This window comes from Pleurodeles waltl, chromosome 11 (assembly GCF_031143425.1).
Source record: "Pleurodeles waltl isolate 20211129_DDA chromosome 11, aPleWal1.hap1.20221129, whole genome shotgun sequence".
Lineage (NCBI taxonomy): Eukaryota > Metazoa > Chordata > Amphibia > Caudata > Salamandridae > Pleurodeles > Pleurodeles waltl.
Window position 1 is genome coordinate 277705224 of NC_090450.1, and position 22023 is coordinate 277727246.

The window sequence follows — 22023 nt, forward strand, 5'->3', positions numbered from 1 at the left end:
AGGAAATGGCAGTTAGGTGCCTATGGCACAAGTACACTCAAAATGAGGGTCCAGGATGACTACGTGATCAGCCTCCTTCAATTCCTATCCAAGTGGAACTCCTGTCAAATGCTCATGTCCATAGACCATAGACTCAATAAACATCAGGCACTGTCACTTACATTATGAAGTACACAGCAATAATCTCATACCCATGCTCCCCATTCCAGGGTCTACCACATGCCTGTGTTACAATAGCTGCAATGCCACCTTGCAACATCTCAACTGTCATACTGCTAAGACAACAGCATTGAGGGGGAGGACATATGTGTGTAGCTAGTGAAACACACCGGCACAGTCATAAGAGGAAATGGAATTCTGCCAGGCCGATCAGTGCAATGCAATGTAACACACATACACAAACATTAACATGAGAAACTACCAATACTGACCCTGTAGTGTGTCATGCCAATGCAATACATGGTACGTGCTAGGTCTCAGCAATGTTTATGTGTATGTGAAATATCATAGACTGGGTCAGGGCCATATTGTTCTGTTTGGTGCATGTGGCATCAGAACACCAACAAGCATTGCAAGGCCTCACCATACTAATGGTAGCAGAGGGAGGGTTGAGTAGGACAAGAAGGTGGCAAGACACAATTTGGACATAACCTACACCTAGAGGATGTGACACAGACAATTCCCCAAACTTCCCACACTACATGTGACATGCAGATGGGGCATAGGCCTGTGAGAATGCAAATATTAATGACATGAACAATGAACGGGAACCCAGATTACAATGTTCCACTAATAGTGTCGCGTGGGCTCTCATTATCCTAAATGAGACTACTGGATTTCTAGGTAGCAGGGTTGTTCCTTGTGTGGGGGACTAAGTCTTACCCACTTGGAAGGACCACTGTCACCTCAAATCCGTTTTTGCTCCGGCTAACTAGCAGTGCCTCATTTCTCCCAAGGGGAAGAGATGATTGGGCAGCCGAGCGCATGACATCTTTGGAACTTCTCAGGGAAGTCGTGGTCACTCAGATCCAAACCAGCTCTCTCATTTATAGCATGATCTCATATACAAATGACAAAGGCAGTTTGAGTTTCATAGTTTGTTTTAATAAAACGAATGCATTTTAGATATTAAGGCGTGAGCCGCTATAACCAGAACCATACAACACAGTAGGATGGAAATAGTCACGAGGAGAGTGAAACACAAGAATAACGCTATCATGGTGTTAATAAATTCTACTCTTTCTGTTAGTTCTATTTCGAGCACAGCATGTTAAGCTTCTAACTTGCCTTTTAGATTCCCTGGGAAGCCATCAACCCTCATACCTGAGCAAAGGTCTGTGATCTGGTTCAGCATCTGCAACGAGGCAGTCAGCGTCTAGTTGTGGTTACCTGGTCGGAATCTCCCTCTTGCCTGTATTAGGACAAGGAAGTGTTTTTATAACTAACATGTCAGTGTGATCACAAAATGTCCCTACGCAAGAATGCCAAAGACTAAACTCCTACCACGTCTATCGGCAATGTACCAGACTGTATCCTTGACTGAAGAACAGAGTGAACAAGAATGTGTTATTGAAAACTCCAGTGCTGAAGTAGGCTAAACAGTGTGATATAAAAAATAAAACAAGACCGTAGAACTGGCTATTTGAAAAATAACAGTATGAAGCTGAATAAAAAGCATTTAGAGCAAAGTGCACAGAGGCTCTATGCTGCAAGCAAAGGAATAAAATACATCCAGGGCAAAGTGCACAAAGGCCTAACGCCTGAAGCTAATGCGCAAAGGATACATAAAACTGACCACACTACAATAGGAAGTCAGTGACATCACATTACAACTGCCACAAAAAAGACACACTAATTGTTCAATATTTCATTGCAGAGGACGATGGATCTCCGATGGATATGCCTGTTCTGGACTACCCTGATGACATGGATGACGAGCTGACAACCATCAGCCAGGAAACCCTCCAAGATGTCTTGGGAACCCTCCAGACACCACCTCCAGTCTCAAGGAGGAGCACAGATGTAGCAGCCTTCCCAGAGGACCCACTCACCACCCCAATAGTACAACCTGCCAGCTCAAACACAGCTGAGGACTCTGATGACACTGGGACCACCTCAGAGAGGACAGTTGTGGGAGTGCAGCAGGAGCTAGCCAAGTAGATACAGGTGGGGATGCAAAATATGGCAGCCAGCCTTGAGGGGATGCGCATGTGCATGATGAAATCCGCAGAACAGTCAGCAGCCATGCAAGTCCAACAATCACTACTGCAAGGACTCCAACAGTGTGTAAGGGACCTCACCACTGCAGTGAGGGAGTTGCCACAACACCTGGCCTCCCAATTTTTTCACTGCATGCATGACAACAATCATGACTCCCTCAGGGCAGATATGGCTGTCTACCACAGGGGTGGTGCTGCCATACTCAATAACCAGGAGCTCCTTCTTGCTGCAGTTATGCCCTTAATAGTTCCACAGTTGTCAGCTACCGGGAATTCAGAGTTCACTTCTCCAAACACTGAAGTGTGCGCAGCCCCCTCAAACCCCCACCACCACCATTAAGGGCATAGGAAACAACACACACATCAGAGGATGAAGACGTGGAACAGTCCTTCACCTGTAGGAGTACCCGGTAGCACCAGCCCATGCCACATGGGCACTGTTTTTCTTTTCTCCTGTGCTTGACAACATACCAGTCTTGCTATAGTTGGTGACATGCACTCCTCTCCGACACACTGTTAACCTTACAACTATGGACTGCAATTGTCTCTCACTACCCAATTGGCAATTCATGTTCCTCTGCACTGAATGACATTCCATCACAGCATGTCCAATGACATGTCCCTCAAAATTGCACTTGTGTTGCGTCACAATAGAATGCATCACACCAATGAACTTACAGACCTGGACTATGTAAATATTGCACTGCAGCACTTTAAAATAAACAGCACCTACACAACCACTTTGTCTCTGTGTAATGTGACACATCTACTGTGCTGGAGATTTGTGATGCATGTAACGTCAATGGTCACAGATTGTCATTACAAGAACACAGAAAGAATGTGGGCTGATACCCATGCACAAGGGTCTGGATTTTAAAATCATCTGTGCTGCTTGTGGCTCATTTCTGAAGTAAAAGTACCAATAACAGTCACAGTCAAATGCTGTGTAAAAATGTATTTCAGTCCCAAGGTATCTACAAGATGAAACTCAATGCTGGCCACATCCCCTACAAGACAATCATTGTGTATGTGACATTTGACTCTAAACATAAATGCCACAACATACAGCAGTAATGGCTGTGTAAGAGTGTTTGGACAATAACGTCACCTGGGAGTACAATCTAAACTCATAGGCGTGAATTTTGTATACTTACCCTCATAAGAATTTGACACCACTCATTTTATCAGGGTTCACATGAACATCAGGCTACAGGCAGACGTCCCACAGTGTCCAAGATTCCAACATGGGACCCAAATGATGACAGCTTAAAAAGTACACCTTCCTTTCCAATTCATGGGAACCATAGTCACCTTGAGTGGTGGGTACAAGGGATGGCAGATGCATAGAGAAGTAGCTTTGTTGTAGCTGCCAATGTGACAGCTCATTTGGAAGTGGGAATAAACATGTCAAGAATGGGATGTAGATGCAGGACGGAATACATAGGCAAACACAAATTTGCCACTGTACACTCATGCAAAGGCCCAGATCCCCAAGCATATGACATACCGTAAAGGAGTACCTTAAACTTGATTAAATATGTATAAAAGGAAACTTAAACTATGTCACACACCTATACTAACCTAAACTATTCTAACTATACATTACCCACAAGAGGCCCTAACTACCCTATGCTAAACTTACTTACCTCATGTAACTAAACATTAACCCCCCCACCCCTCATATGACGGGACACATGTAGGGCAACATATACTAATCTAAACAGATACTAAGTAATACTGAACAAATATATATTTCTTTGTATTTTTTTAAGAATACACAAAAACCCCAACATCAACCCCCACCCACTCACAAACTAACATATAATAATATAACTCCCCCACCCCCAACCTACTAATCCTATACAAACTAACAGCCTACTCTAACCTATCATTAAACCCCCTAAACCCGCTAAAAAAACAGTATAAGGAAAGAGGAGGGAGGGGACGGAATTAGGGGTGAGGCAAAACAGGACTTAGAGGTTTGCCCTCCTCAGAGTTTTTTGTATAGATTTCAGTCTCCAGCTATTGTGAGCTACGTCACGCTGGAGACTGTCCATTCTCTTTAGGACCTTACGCATGTCCTGCTGAAGCTGCCTGAATGCGGCCATGTCCATACCAGCTTCTGTGGTGGTTTGTGTTGCTGAGGTTGTAGCAACTGCTGGTGCCGTTGTTGGGGGTGGTGCCATAGATGGTGCAGCAGGTGTTGGTGCTTGTGCTCCAGATGTTGAAGGTGCAGTAGGTGTGGCAGAGATACCGGTGCCCACTGTGCCACTGCCTGCAGTCGGGGTGGTGGCGGCACCTGTTGTGGCCAATGCCAGGCCCCCTTGGCTAAAAGCCCACCATGCTCCAGTGGCTCTCTCCCGATGACAGCGTTTTGCCATCATTCTATACCCAGCTGCCACATCCAGGATGTGCCTGTCTCACACTGCCCGCCCCTGGAACTCTCTGATTTGTGCTGCATTTGTGTTGCCAGCTGTAAAAAAGAGACAGGCAAACATTAGAGTCATCATTGTGTGATGCATGTACAGATGATAATCTAACACTCTCTCACAAATTGCACGTGTGGTCCAAATCACAGTACAGATGATAGAGTGTCCCTGAGGAATGACATGGCAATGCAGCCTACCCATCAACTATCTAACAGCACAGCACATCAAAGAACAACAAGGTGTGTACCAAATTACCTGATCTGTACCTTTATGTAGTGCAATGTGTCACAATGCACATGCTGCAAGTACTCAACATGTGCCAGGTCAACTAATCCCTATCATCTGGATCAACTTAAAGGCACACAAGACCTGTGATTTGTATATGGAAATGGCAGGATGGTATTCAGTTGCTAATCATAAGGGGTCAGTGTAGTTTGGCACACATCCATTCTTAAATTAGATGTCTGTCATCTACACTGTGACCATCACACCTAGCTACAAATATTTTCTCCCCCTAACCCTGTGCCTCAGAGGGGATGGGCATGCAATACATTTTTTCAACCGTAAAGGAAAACCACAAAGCTTTGTCCAGCTGTACATGGATTTAGTGAGTGGAACACATGTAAGGAGGCCTGCCACTAGGAGTGAGTCAACCATTGGTCAATCACATCTACATTCATGTTTCAATATGTAGACAACCATCAACATCAGATCTCACTGACACATTTCCTAAATCACCCACATTGATGCAAGCACACATCTGGCCTTGACCTGCATGCACACCTATAACATACCACTTAAGTGCCACATCAATGGTTTACAAGTGGGACTAGATGCTGGGGGACAGTCACCCATACAGTCCTACATGTTCATTACATTACAGGGATGCACATGTTTGTGTGTAACAATGATGCATCACTGTCTTGTGTACATTAGGGTATGACTTGCTGACAAAATTCTGACACTGGACCACCTCCAAATCAAGGGGCATATTTATACTCTGGTTGCGCCGAATTTGCGTCATTTTTTTCGACGCAAATTCGACGCAAAACTAACGCCATATTTATACTTTGGCGCTAGACGCGTCTAGCGCCAAAGTTCCCGGAATGTGCGTCATTTTTTAGCGTGAACCCCTTCCTTGCGTTAATGATATGCAAGGGAGGCGTTCCCGTCTTAAAAAATGACTCCCAGGCCTTTACGTGGTATTTATACTCCCGGGCAAAAATGACGCCCGGGAGTGGGCGTGGCCAAAAACGGCGCATTTGCGCCGCTTTTTAACGCCTGGGTCAGGGATGGCGTTAAGGGACAAGTGGGCTCAAAATGAGCCCAGAGTGCCCTCCCCTGCCCCCAGGGACCCCCCCTGCCACCCTTGCCCACCCCAGGAGGACACCCAAGGACGGAGGGACCCATCCCATGGACATTAAGGTAAGTTCAGGTAAGTATATATTTTTTTTTTTTTTGTGGCATAGGGGGGCCTGATTTGTGCCCCCCTACATGCCACTATGCCCAATGACCATGCCCAGGGGACAGAAGTCCCCTGGGCATGGCCATTGGGCAAGGGGGCATGACTCCTATCTTTACAATGATAGGAGTCATGTTGATGGGGGATGGGCGTCGAAAATAAATGGCGCAAGTCGGGTTACGATGATTTTTTCGACGCAACCTGACTTGCCCCATTTTAAGACGCCCATGCGCCATTTTCCCCCTACGCCGGCGCTGCCTGGTGTACGTGGTTTTTCTCGCGCACACCAGGCAGCGCCGGTCTGCTTGCGCCGGCTAACGCCATTCAATAAATACGGCGCTCGCATGGCGCTTCAGAATGGCGTTAGCCGGCGCTAATTTTTTTGACGCAAAACTGCGTTAGCGCAGTTTTGCGTCAAAAAGTATAAATACGGCCCCAAATGTGGGCCTACATGTGGCTACAAATTACCTTGTTCACCTGCCCCTGCCTATTGCGCAGCACTAGACTCCCAAGATATGACTCTCTGCCAGTGAATGTCTCACCCTTGCATGGAACACTATGTCAACCTCCAGTCAAGTCACATGTCAGATCACGTGCCAGCTCATCATAGCTTGCAATGAGTCCAATACACAAAAGTCAATCAGACAACAGCTGCAATCACAACACAGGACAGACATTTTCACATTTACTGGATACATCTGGGGCCTCGAATCGAGCCACTTCCCCAATGGTGTAGGGGGCTGTTCCACCTGTAAAACATGGAAGAGAGATATATGCTCAATGTCTGACACTGTACAAACGTGGCAACAAAATATCACAGTGTGTGACATTTATATGATAGAGCTCCATGTAGACACTTCAACAGACATACCACTGCAAACTTGCATTGACACTGTCACTCCAGTGAGTGATCGACACACATATGCACATGTGCACTGGCCCTTACAATCATGTGGTGCTAAACCTGACTACACACTTTTGTGGCTAATCCATTTCAGATGGTACTCCATTTCATCATTTGTTATTGGGTGACAATTGCAATGGCACTTTCCTGGTGCACTGCAATACAAGTGACTCAGGTATTGTGGCTTGTGCATCAAGGCACAATGAGTAACTGTGTGACGGACATGTGGGCTGATTTGCATTCAGGAATTATCGTGCTTTCCATGGTCCATAAAGGTGTGCCAGCGTTGTATGTAGGTAGCATTCGCCCCATTGGCAGTGTCCCCTAAGCTGTATATGCCCCCTATAACATGATGGCAGGGTCCTTTGTGTGCAATGATGACAATAAACATGTATTGCCCTCTTTGCTGTTCCAAAACTGCAAAAGAATGTATGCTGATAGTGTCTTAGCTGATCATCATTGACAGAATGAATGGGCACAGGTGTAGTCATTGCACCTGAAATGTGTCACTCAGGGCCATATGTACCTATATCAGGTAATGTGATTCACAAATTGCAAGACTCAGCAACTATCAATTAGCAAATTGGATGATCAGAGGCAGAACACTTGAGATGACACTGTTTGCAAATAAAACATGGGGTAACAAATGACCTACCTCTTCAATCATGATGAGGTAGGTCTCATTTTGCAAACCCCTTGGGAATGGTGGCACTCACAGGAATGCTGGCCTGTTGACCTCAGCAGACCACCATATCTGTGACTGCTTTCATATTGAGATGTTAACATTTGTTGAACTGCAGCAATATTTCAGCAGGGGTGTACAGAAACTATTTTAACAACCTATTTTATTACTAAAATAGATTTTTGGAAGCAGTCAGTGGTCCCTTTCACAGCTTCATGCTCAGAAATAGTTTATGGCCATGCATTCAAAAAGAGGAGGGATCCCATGGTGACCCTTCCCCTTTTGAAAATGGGTTGGCACCAATTTGAAACAGATGGTAACTGCAATAGCTCCGTCCTGGCAATTGTGCCCAATAAAAAAATGTAAGAGGTGCCTGTGACTCAATTATAAGATTTGAACGCCTAATCCTAAATGCCACTAGAAGACCCTGTTTTGTGATTGTGCAATCTGATAGCAGAATGGGCCATTTGGGTTTGTCCATGTGAAAGAATATTTGCCCTGACGTAAACACAAAAATTCAGTAAACTTAGCCATTAGTGAAAGTTATCAAGAGCTTGGTACATATGGCCCTGAATAATAGTCGGACATGGCTCAACGAAACTGTGGACTGCATTGTTACCATGTATTAACATGTATAATACATCACATTACTGGCACACTAGCAGTTTGTTCAACTTGCATTCCACATGGCCACAAACTTTGCATGCAGCATGTCGCGACATCTGCTACTGTCACTCAGGAGCGTTCAACAGTACACATTTGCCAATGTGATACTCACCAACAGGGCTACAAATCACCACACCCAGGTGGTCCAGCAGGTCCTGCTCTTGGGCCACCAGGTTTACCCAGGGATGCTTGAGCTGGTGCTCATTCTGGGAGGTGTTGAATATTCTTCTTAAGTTGAACAGCACCTTTGACCAACACAGCCGTCTTGCCTCCGTGTGGTACCCCTGTATCACATGGCCCCCTGCCTCCAGCATCATAGGAAGGAAGTGGCATACTAGCCACACAAATGCCCCAAGCTCCTCCTCACCCTTGCGCCCCAGCCTTGCCCTTCCCAACATGGTACAGTACACAATGTATAACAGTAAAATGAGAAATAAAGGAAAAGAAAGTAGAAAAAAGGAAACTTACAAGCCCCAATGAAAGTCCCAAACTCCCTCAACTATTCTTACCTACAAACAGACCCCCAGCAGTACAAATACAATTCTGACAACAATAAAAGACACAAAAACACGTACACAGGTACAAAATACAGTTAGGTAACACCAAAAGACAAAAGATAGACAACACAAGAGACAAAATACACAATCCACAAGAAAGCAAGACCAACACACAGCCACACAGTCTAGAAAAATCACAGACTGCAAAGTGAAAGTGAAAGTACACCCACTGTACTATTTCTGTAACAGGATATTACATCACTTCCTGTCCCATTTGCGCCCCGTTTTCCTTCTTGTGTATAAATTTGTGACACTTACGTAGTTTGCGTCAATATTTTTTACGCATTAGCTACATAAGCTTCAAAATCCCACGCATTCACGGAAAAATACAATTTCTATGGACATCTGCATGCCTGGGGTGCGCTGGTGGAATTTACACTACAGACCCATTGATATTTAATAGGATGGTATGGCCTACAGTGTGTGTTCTAGTGTTTGGCCACATGTGGTACACCATGCAACTGTGGCCCACATTTCTAATATCTTTGTGCTGGATTTGCTTTTTTAACTGATGCAACAGCAGCGCAAACTTAGGTAATTAAAATGAATGTGTAAGTTTGCACAGATGTTGCATCAATAGAGGACAGCAAGGCTATTCTACAAAAATATAAATCATTGCCTGTGTGTTTTGTGTGTGATTTGACTTTTTCAACTAATTGTGTGCCTCTGTTGGAATGGCATGCAATACATTATGCGTGATGTTCATGTATGAATGTGTTACAAAGTGTATCAATATCTGATACCAATCAGTGAGGTACCACAGTCATGATCATTGTTTGTAATATGTGTTGTCTCTTTTGCTTTGTGTAGTTGTTTGATTTTGGGGACAATACATTCCCCAATACAAACAATACACAGGGAAGAACAAGGATGGCTGACAAGGGCTATGTCGGATATGTTACCCCTCACATGTCATTATTTGTTGCGTACCATTTCATGGTCACTTGTATGTATACTACCCATACGTCAGGCATTTGAAGATGTTTGGTAGGTACAGTGTTTGCGACTTAAAGCCTCAATTCCAATCATTAAATTGTTATGTACATGTCAGTTTTCCTAATGTAAATTACCTATGTTCCTCCTGTGGCTGTGGTGGATCAGCAGCCCAGGCTGCATGTGTTCAGATATTTTCAGAGGTGCACAGCACAAAAGTGTCCAGTTCAAGTGTGTGGGCATGTGCACCATGTGTCAGTATTGGCCTCCATGCTGTAACGGTTTCATGCAGGTCCAGTCAGGAATCTGTGGAGGCAACCCTTGAGTTCAAAAAGTATTTTTCAGAGCAGATTTGACCTAAAGCCGAAGATCTGCCTAAGGCATACAAGGGGATAGGGCAGCTATGGTACAGCAAAAAATAGAGAAGAGTAAAGACAGAGAAACCTTGGTGTGGACAAATGTGTTATGGATCAGTAATGGACAAACACACAGGTCTCATCACAACGTTTGTACACGGTAGGGCTCTGAACTTCCCACAGCAACAGGGAACATCAGTGCCTCTGTGCAGATTAATCTCACAGCTAATCACCACGCAAGCCCCATCGAAAGGTGGCGGCAGAAGTGAATCTGTGTCTGGACCGTCAGGGCACAAACATGGATTGTGCTTACATACACAAGACCAGCCATTATTTGTTGGGCTGGAGGCACAGTAACAAATCCAGGAATACAGCCATAGCACACTGTCACTGTTTGGCACTAATGAATATATGCAAAACCAGACAAAGGATGGGGGCTGGATTAGCCCACTGGAAAGCATGTACCAGTACAAATACAAAATGAAACTATTCTATACAGTTGAGGACTGATTGTACACTTACCAGACACAATACCCCAAGAGCAAACGGAGGGCATAGAAACCAACTAGGAGGCAAATGCAGGCACAGGGAACAGACTCCAGTTGATGCAAAGACTGGAAACGGTCTGGCTAACAGGAAGCAGGCTCTGTCAGGAACAAACAGGAACAAGGCAAAAAAACTGGGAGCAGAGTCTGACTGGAACAAGCAGGTACAACACTGTGGAAGCATAGAGCAGTTTCAGGGTTACTCAGAACTGTAACACAATCCAACAAGGGCTCTGGTACACAAATGAATTGTACTCCAATGCACAACAAGGAACTTCAGGGAATGGCAGCTTCTAAGATGTTCCCTGCAGCAGCAAGGCCAAGGGACAGTCAAATGGCTGGGCTGCATGAGAGAGCTCACAGGCGTGTGCAGCTTTAGTCTCTCACAAGTCCTGGAGGAGAGAATCCAGTATAAGGGGCCAACCGGACTTTTCCCATGGGAATCAATGGACAGACGATTACAGGTCTTACCGACTGCCAGGCAGTGCATTATGAGGCCTGAAGTCCATCCAGGCTAATGCAGTTGTACAATGCATGCCAAATAGAAAAGGGAAACAAACAGGATTCAGAATGGGAGTCTGGGTGAGTGTTGATGATGATTCCCAGGGTACCGATAATCCAATAATTACAGCGCCCCCTAGAGAAGGGAGGCCAGAGACTTAATAAATGGCTGTGGCAGGACTTATTACCAGGGATGGACTGTGCAGGGCATGTCTTGTGAGCATTGCTTGTCATACCTGGGACATTCGTGCTATCGATTTTCAGGATTGATGCACCACTTGCACCCAAGCTCCTCACAGGTGTGTGCAGCTTCAGTCTCTCACAAGTCCTGGAGGAGAGAATCCAGTATAAGGGGCCAACCGGACTTTTCCCATGGGAAGCAATGGACAGAAGATTACAGGTCTTACCAACTACCAGGCAGTGCATTATGGGACCTGAAGTCCATGCAAGCTCATGTAGTTCTACTATGGTATGCTATACTGAAAAGGGAAGCAAACATGAGTGAGAGTGGGAGTCTGGGTGAGTGTTGATGATGATTTCCAGGGTACAGATAGTCCATTTACAGCGCCCCCTAGAGAAGGGAGGTCAGAGACTTAAAACATGGCTGTGACAGGACTTATTACCTGGTATAGACTGCGCAGGGCATGTCTTGTGAGCATTGCTTGTCATACCTGGGACACTAGTGCTATCCAATTTCAGGATTGATGCACCTCTTGTCACACAAGCTCCTTGCAGAGATAACTAATGTCACACTTACTGATGTCAAGGGTCTGTTCATACATTCCTATTACCAATGTGATTTTGCATCCACTGCCTCTTGTATGATGGGCTTATTTACCTTATGATTAAAGATGTCATAGTTGTGTGTCATATGCTACAGTAGACCATGTTGGCAACATGGATGTCTGTCATAGCTGTGGTCCTATGAATTTGCCCTTCAAATGTGAAATAGAAAAGATGGTTTTCATACAAACTGTGTGTGATGTTTGCTATACAATCAGACTCATCAAATGTGATTTGGCATCAGAAGTAGACAGATTTGTCTTTGTGACATGTTCCCTGAGGTAATACTCAGATTCCTAAAGAACATGTGATGCATAAATAATTACCCAGAGCAGGATTGAGTGATAAAGTGAGGTGTTTAATTCCATATCATAACAATGTGTTCATAGTGACTATTGTTGAAAAAGGTTTTAAACTATCTGTTGTCTGCGACGCATTCCTGCAGCTGTGTTTGGATGTTCCCCCTCATTTTCCCGGGCACCATTCACCTCCCCCTCCTCTTCAGGCAGTTCTTGTTCAGGTTCATATAGGGGGATGTTCCTCCTAACAAAAATGTTGTGAAGGATGGCACAAGTCAATATGATCTTGCAGACCATTTCTGGGGAAAATAGGAGGATGCATCCGGTGATGTCCAGGCACCTGAATCTGGACTTCAGGATTCCAAAGGTCTGTTCAACAATGGTGCATGTCCTCCGATGTGCCTCATTATAGGCATGCTCGGCTGCTGTGCTTGGGTTGGGGAAGGGGGGTCATGATCCATGGCTGAATCCCGTAACCCTAATCAGCTGAAAGAGAAAATAGGAGTAAGTATTTTGTTGTTGCTTGCACCAGGAATGACATGCAGCATGGCAGTTGATATCTTGTGTTGTCTGTGACTCATATGTGGTTGTGGCATTGTGTGGGATCCTGGGTTTCTGTGAGGTTCTTTTTGCATTGGGTTGGTTGACTTGTAAAATTGAGTTTGGCTCATTGACCTGATATCTATGGTTTAGTTTCAAAATTGCAGCTCAGTGTGTATCTCCCGTGCGTTATGTAGTGAGCAAGATGTTTTAGTGTGCGTTCATTGGAGGGGACATGATACTTTCACACACACAATAGATTCCAATGTGGTTGCACTACTTAGCCTGGACATCCCATCCACTTGGACATATGTAATTGCAGATGAAAATCAGAGGTGAGGCCCTTTGTTTGGGCTTGGTGGCAATGCCCAACACATCTCCCTAAATTGGCAGCATGGAGGTGTTCAATATTGACAATGCCCAATTGTCTCATGTGTTATTTGGTTCTATGTAGACCTTTGTGGTTCCCTCTGCCAGTGGCTCATGTGCAACCGTGCACCTACACTACTGAACTTGCTCCAGGTGAGCTGGGTAACTGGCTTGTGGAAGTGGATGTATGTGTGCAGGAAGAGCCATCTCCCTGTACATCTGTTCTGTAGATGGTGAATTGGCTCTTTCAGTATGTGCAGCAGTGTGCATTTTGCATTAGTATCACACCAATATGTGTTCATAGCACAGTCCACTTCCTTATTGCTAGCTGGCAACGTCACCCCCGGAATGATGTGAAATGTTGGTACTGCCTCAGTATTTCTATGGGGACCTACGTGTGAGTCAGCATCATCATGCTATGTGTCTCATGGTGTTTGACCTGCAGCAACACACATTGCACACCCCATCCACAGTACTTATTGCTTGAGAGGGTGTGGGATTGACTAGGTGGCCTTATGTAATATTGAATGGTTAATCTTCCAAGGTGTACTGCCAGTGCAGGCCATGTCATTGTCACTGTGTGGTTTAAAATTGGTCCCTTGTGGCTCTAGAGTGGCATCTGTTGTCATTGGCAGCCGTCATTTGTCCATAGGTGTGTATCCTATTGGGTCAGGATATCAAACATAACTACCTGTGTCACATCTCAGTGTCTTCCTGGCCACGTGTCAATGTAGTAGTGTATGTCTTGTGTGTCATGTGTATATTACTAGGTTTATGGACTTACCAACAAGAAGGCCATTGCCATATAGTCCATCCTGGAAGTGCCGATTGATGGTGCTGTGGCGGAAGATGAAGGAATCATGTACACTCCCAGGATACTTTGTCAAGTTGTTAGTGAACAATCTCTGGTGGTCAATAATGGCCTGCACATTTATGGAGTGGGTGTGCTTTCTGTTGCGGTATAGGTGCTCAGTTGCAGCAGGTGGTACAACCCGGACATGTGTGCAGTCAATAGCACCAAGCAAAAAGCGGGAAGCCATGTTTTTGGTAAAACCCCTGTTTGGTCTCCTGCTGCTTCTGCTGTGTGTTGGGGAAGCTGATGTGGCAGGGTGTGAGGGAGATGATGACATTAAGAACCTTGGGAAGGAAGGCGGAGAACGAGGGCTGTGATACCCCAGCAACCAGGGAACCTGTAGTTTGGAAGGCGCCACTTGCCAAAATGTGCAGGACAGCTAGCACCTTGGTCTCTGGTGGAATATTGTGGGGTGTCTGCAGGCTGTCTGTTAACTGTGGCTCAATTTGGTGCAGCAGCTGCTATATGGCTTGCCAGTTGAGTCTGTACCTCTGGATGATATCCTGTTCCCTGAGGCACAGGAGGGTTGTCCTGGCCTTAAAGAGCCTCTCCTGCCTTCTGCGTTGCCTTTAGGGTCCATGTTGGTGTGGTGGTAGCTGCTGCTGTTGGTCCTGTGCTCTGCATCATCTGGCATACTGCATGAGTAGCACCTCCATGTTGTCCTTTTGAGCAATGATGTTGCTTGTGTGAGTTTTCCTCAAATAGTGGTGTGTTTGCCCCATTTTATCGTCTACCCTGACCCAGGCATTAAAAAATTTTCTTGGGTCCACTTCCCAGCCGTGCGTCATTTTTGCCCAGTTGGATAAATATGGTGCACAGGTGTTTGAGTCATTTTTTGGATGGGAACGCCTACCTTGCATCTCATTGAGGCAAGGCGGTTTCACGCATCCAGAAAAAGACGCAAACTCTGATATTTTGACGCTAGACGCGTCTAGTGTCAGAATATAAATATGGTGTTAAATTTGCTCTGGATTTGCATAAAAATAAAATACGCTAATCCGGCGAAAAGAGAGTTTAAATATGGGCCCATGTTTACCCCAAATACACGCTTCTCTAGTAGCTGAATTAGTAGTCCTTATAATTTTTCCATTCTACCCACTCAGAAAAGTGTAATAATCTTCATCTAATCCCAGTATATTTTTGGAGTTTCTCTTCATCTTGGGTTTCTCTTGAAGAAACAATGGTTCCTCACTTCACCTGGAACTCTGTTCAAGAAGGTGTTATAATGCGAGTGTGTTGTGCTCAATGCTCTTTAATTCCTTTAAAAGTTGCCATTGCTAAATTGAACCGCTCAACAATCAATTCAAAATGAAATATTCAAGGATAATGCAGACTAAACTGCTAAAAAAGCTCCCCTGTGCCCTGGCTCATCAGTCCCTGATTTCTAAACCACCATGCCCACTCACATAGACCTTGCTGAGCTACAGGAGAAAGGCCCAGGAAATAAAAAAGTACACTGGTGAAACACAAATGTTAAAAGCACCACGAGGCATTATGGGGAGATAAACAGGAAGTGGGAGTTGTGCCTAAAATGTTGCTCCCAAAATTAATTCAACTATACCACGGTGTAGCTCTTAACGAACCCATGGTGCAATGGCTTATACCTGCAAAGGCACTTTATTTCTGACTGTGACTACTACACTACTAACGTTACTCTTGCTGCCTGCATTATGCCTTCTGCCAACTGGCAACTTTTCCCCTTGCTGTCCATCTATCATCCATTGCACAAAGATTGCCTTGCGAAGTTGGGAATGGCTTTATCGTCATGTGCAGCGGTGGACGAAAGATGTCTATCCCCAAAAACATCTCTTTTCCAGCCGTTAGCCAACCTGAAATCCAGTGAACAATTTCCTTGTTGTTCACATGCAGTGGCACTGATTATTAAACCAACTTTCTCTGTGTGGAAAAACTGCATATATGTGGTTGCCTAAAGCGTAGTCTGTTCGCTGTCATACTACCCATGTTGTGTCTGTCATTAGACATTTCTCAGCACGAATACCTTACCTACAAAATGCTCATTTGTAATTCTCCATTTCAACGTGTTCAGTCAGATGAAACTACTTCTTCCATATCTATCTGTAACTGCTGTAAACGTCTATGCAGCTGCAGCCAAGCTGTTGCACAATACAATTTTAAACGCATGGCAGCAAGTTGTGTAGTGTGCAGGTGGGTAGGGAGGACATACTAGCTGTCTAGTATGCATGTCTGTGGTGCGTTGTACGCCTCAGGAATACAAAAAAATGAGGAGTGGAATACTTGACTAGGACCCAGCCACATGTAAATCAACATTATTCCAGCTCTATGAGGAACAATGCAGCTTAAGGTCCCTGGCTAGGTTCAATCTGAATGGGATCCCAAGCAAACCCAGATTGGTTTCGATATGTTTGACCTCATCAGTTGGCAAGTCCTATGGCACAGTGAGAACGGGACACACATATGGGCCAGCTCACTGCACTTAGGGCATTGTACTGAGGAATACAATAAGGGCCAGATGTAGGAAAGGATTTGCGAGTCGCAAACGGCAAAAATTGCCGTTTGCGAGTCGCAAATCGCATTTTCCTATGCAGAAATGCATTTTGCGAGTCGGGACCGACTCACAAAATGCATTTCCGAATCGCAAATAGGAAGGGGTGTTCCCTTCCTATTTGCGATTTGCAGTGGTATGCAATACCATTTGCGACTGCATATGCGGTCGCAAATGGTGTCGCAGTTACCATCCACTTGAAATGAATGGTAACCCACTCGCAAATTGGAAGGGGTCCCCATGGGACCCCTTCCCCTTTGTGAATGGACCACAAATTAATCACTACCTGCCCTGAAAAAATACCGAAACTAAAGGTTTCGGATTTTTTTTTAAGTGCAGCTCGTTTTCCTTTAAGGAAAACGAGCTACACTTTAAAAAAAAAAAAAAAAACTGCTTTATTTAAAAGCAGTCACGAACATGGAGGTCTGCTGACTACAGCAGGCCTCCATGTTTGTGAGTGCCCATAGTCGGTATGGGGCCGCAATTTGCGACCCACCTCATTAATATTAATGAGGTGGGTCTTTGCGACCCCATACCGACTCGCAGACGGTGTCTGAGACACCGTTCTGCATTGCAAATTGCGACTCGCAATTTGCAATTTTGCTACATCTGGCCCTAAGTGTTTTTTTGAAATCGATGAATTAATGTCAGCTACTGGTAATTATTTGCACCCTATCCCAGTTCATTGTCCCCTTCCCCTTCCATCTCACACAGGGGATAGCCATATGCAAATCAGTCTTGGTCCCGCGCTCATGGGAAGAGTCTAGCCTGGACTGCCATGCCACATTCCCGCCGAATGGGAAAACAAGCACGCCCAAACCAGTCGCAACATATTTGTGCCTTGTAAGAGTGCAGCTTGAGTCCTATGGCACAGTGAGCAGAGGTCCCATGCCTACGCTTGGCCTTCACACACAGTGCATTACACCGCAAAATACAAACTAGTGATGGGTAAAATTCTTGAACTGATTGTATCTACTGGTAACTATTTTGAAACCTACACCTGTCAGGTAACAGGTTTTCACATGTATGCACATAATCAGGAAACTATCCACTCACCAATCCTTTGACACATTCTTTCATTCACCCATCCACATAACCGTAGACCACAGACATACACATACTATTCAATGAAGAAACACTTTCACTTATTAAACAGCCAGTCCTACGGCCTCTTCACAGTTTTTTCTCTTACATCGTTATTCACTAAAACCATGGGTTTTCTAGGTGAAACTGAGATAGATCTATCTAATATTTTCTAGCTCTCCGCTAACTATGTAGGTGAGGTCCATTTAGATTCATGCCATGGACATCTTCATTAGGAATATCCTCAAACCATGGCATGTATTTAACCGCACACCTCCTTTGAATACTGGCCTTGAACGCCAAATCTGAAATGAGATTTAATTAAACGAATACATAAGAAAAAAAATGCGTAGAAGAACATAAAGAAGTATGCAAACGAAACAAAGAACAGGAAAAATAAGACGAAAAGAAAGAGTGGAAGAAAGAAATGGGAAGGCAAATTAATTAGAACAGAGAGAAAGAGAGGGGCAGAACTAGCGAATTAAATGGAAAATGAGTGGACAAAAGAGAATAATCAAGGAGAAAGAAAAGAGTTAAAAGAGAGAATTGGAGGGATCGTCAGCGCGATGCAGGATAAAAACGTCAAGAGAACAGCGGTAAAAGAAAATAAAGAAGGCCAGGAAGAAAAAAAGAGTAAAGGAGAGGGCCAGGGAGGCTATGAAAGAGAAAGGCCTGTGTGAAATGCCTGGCCCTTTGTGTGCTCCCTTTTCAGGCTGATTTGTCCCCCTTTGTAGTGTTAATTATTTGTGAGAACGGGATAACAGAGGTACTGAGCTCTTCCATTATGCCCCACATAAAAACAGCACACAGAAGACGCTGATCACTTGTGAATTAGCAAACATGATACTTACAAAAAAGAAGGAGAGAAGAGAGGGAGAGGAGAGGGGAGGGAGGCAGGGAGAGAGGGAAAGCAACACAAAAAATCATTAATACCGTCAGGGATTAGAAGGCTGATTAAAGTGTGGCTGTAAGCGTATGCAAATGGAAGATATGCGTTTATCGCGGCTCATGCAAGCTGTCTGTGTGCTGCAAAGCCCTGCATATGTTTTTCAGCTGATTAAAAGAGTTTTAACTTCAGGAGGATTTCTTTCTGGGTTTTTTTTGGATGGGGGTGATGAGGGGGAAGAAGAAGCAATTTGTCTGCTTACAGCTTCCTTTTGGCTAAGTTCCTCTAAGTACACTCCAGACGAATTCAGATCCTTGCTCTACCCTTGTACTGTAGACAGTTCTTTTCTTTTTTATCCATAAGAAAAATAGAACTGGTTTTATAGTATCGCCCTTTATTTCCACATGGCTTCCTTGAGGGTTGCTCTTGATATGAGACTCAATCGGGCTAGTGAGTTTGTGATCATGCTTAAAGTAAGATTTATTGGCTTCTGCCTTCTACTGTCAGAAAAAGAAAAACCGTGAAAAACATTTGGAAAGAAGGCTTCATTAAAGCTAATTCTGCCAACGGAAATGGCATTTCATAAGTATAACACATAATTCTTGCTTAGTGTTACAGGTCTGCTGACAGAGCTGCCGATATAGTGTATCAAAAGAATCTCTCTGAGAATTCCTTCAAGTGTCCTTGGAGTTAGATTCCATATTCACATGGGTTTTGTAGACATTTTTCAAGTGAAATTCTCAAATATCCTCCACGATTAACCTCTTCTGGGACTGGAGAATAAAAACAAGCTCTGGCTTTGTACTGTTAAAGGCTTTCGGTGGTGCAGCATATTTCCAGTATCCCAAGTTACGCCTGTTATGTGGAATTTGTGAAATTACGCATTACTGGCGCAATTTAAAGATCCTGGGCCAGATTTGTCAAAGGATTGCTTGTACTTGCTTCACACAAGGGGACAGAAGTGCAACGTAATACTTAAACTAGATTTACCAAGTCATGCAAAGCCACCTTGTGTGGCCCTCCGTATGTAAGCCATTGTTGTTGGCATCACATGTTTTATTAGCTGATTACATAAAAGGAAACTGTGAATTTTACACATCTCAACTCTTGGTCCCCATCACCACCAATGATGAGGGGCATAGTTTACCGCTGACAAAAATGGCTGCACTCTAAAATGACTTTCTAACGGTCGGCACATAATCCCCTGACATCCGTAAGTAATCCGCACAGTGCTCGCAATTTAGAACACCTAGCACATAAAACAGATCATGGCAGCCCGCCTGGGGTACTGCGAGGCGGAAAGGAACCACAGATACAGAAGAAAATCACCAACCAGTCGAAGTGTGGCAGTCTAAGGGAATACGACATAGCAGAGGAATGGCGTGCTGGAGCGGCACAACACAACACAACAGACCTTCCCTCCTTAACTGTGTGGAGAACTGAGGTGAGGATGCAGAGGGGGTAGAGCAGTGGCCGAACAAGGTTGTTCTGGTCCTCTCATAGGACCCAGCCCAACGGGACCCTGGAAGGAGAGAGCCGGCTGCAACATCCGAGGATGAGGCAAAGCTGAAGCATAGAGTGGCGCTCTTCGGGAGTGGCAGTGGCAGCGTTGGAGGCCTGGTGGAGTACTGAGGCAATGTAACCCACTTGAACCTCCCCACGATGCAAAGGGAAAAAATGCAATGAGGCACAGAGGGGATAGAGGCACCAGGGGTCTGTAGCACCTACATCCTGGTTGCAGGGCCTGACAGGACCTTCACCAGAAGGGGAACAGGTGACAGGTGCAGACCCCCAAATGTGGCTGAAGACACCAGGGGCGGAGGGCCCACCGGCAATTGAGCAGCGGCCCCTGAGAGTGGCATACAGCTGCAGTAACAGACTCCCCCCCTCAATGGTGAATATCAGGAGTGGAGGGTAAAGGAACAGGCTGTGGGTCGGTCTCCAGTCCCCCTCCACTATCTCTTTATCTGGAGGACGTGCTCCCAGCCTGTGGATTGATTGAGAGGCATGGGGGGATGTGATAAAAAATCTTCCCCCACACCCAGCTACTTGGATGATGAGGAGGTAAAACCCCTTGGGCTCTGGTTGGAATTGAAACCGTGAGAAGACCCTGAGGTGGGGATGGAGGATGATAGCCCCCCAGGGGGCCAGGAAAATCAGATTTTATTGGTGAGGGAGACAGTGACCGGGTGGGGGGAGCACATCCAGCAAGGAGAGGTTCCCATGGAGTTATTGGTGTGACGGGATTGTAGGAGACCCCATTATATCGAGGGACGGATGGAGAACCATTGGTAAACTCTCTCCCACCCACCAAGGTGCTGTGCAGCGGTGAATAACCTAGAGTGAGAAACAACTGGGTTCACAGACTACTAATTTAAAGCGACATTGGGGAGATGATGGCCTGCTGCAGTGCCCTCTAACTCTCTCCCAGTGCTGTGGGGTGATAGCACTGCATCTAGACTACTGGACATTAATTGTGCCTACTTCCTGACCAAGTGGCTCAGCAGATACAACCAGGGCCAGAGCACCACCATTGATTCAGTGCATTCCCGGCTTGCTTGCAACAGTGCCGCCCGGCTGAGATATCCACAGCGTACAGAACACTAAGGGCTAATATTTCAGAATCGGGGCATTAAACTCGTAGAGGCCAACAATTTAGACAAGTACACATGACCAATGGCTATCCCTAGTTAGGGGACACCAACAACACAGGACAGAGAGAGAGAGAGAGAGATTGGAAGCTCAACCTCTAGGGTGACCCCCTCACTTCGAGAAATCATGACAGCCATATGGGAGCTCAAAGGCACTGTCGAGCCAAAACCAGATGCTATTACTGTTGATGTTAACTTGTTACGAGCAGACCTCCGGAAAAAAACGGAAAAATTCTCATGGGCAGAATCACAAATCAACAGACTAAAATTCCACTGCAAAGCACCTAGAGGAGCAGGTCCACCCCCTGACAAAACAGAATGCAATTATGTCAGCCAGACTGGAGAACCAAGAGAGGAGACCATGGCGCAACAATAGTGGTGGGGGTTCCTGAGGGGTTGGAGGGACCGAGTGTAGATCATTCCATAGAAGACCGTATCCTCAACACACTCCTTCCCAAATGACTATCCAATTTCTTTTCCATTGAGCGAGCACACAGAATGCCAGGCCCTACGTCATGCACGGATGCACCACAGTGCACCATCATCCCCAGGATCTTCAACTTTAGAGAACAGGATGTGATCCTGCAAGTGGCCCACATACATGGAAATCTCAGCTACAAGAATGTGCTTATACATATTTTCCCAGATTTCACCCTCTGGTGCAGAGACAGAGGCGCATCTTTGAAAAAGTCAAGAAAGCCCTTAGGGCCAGAGAGATAAAATATATGATTTTGTACCCAACCCAGATAAGAGTGGTGGCAAGAAGCTGCACTTCGCTTCC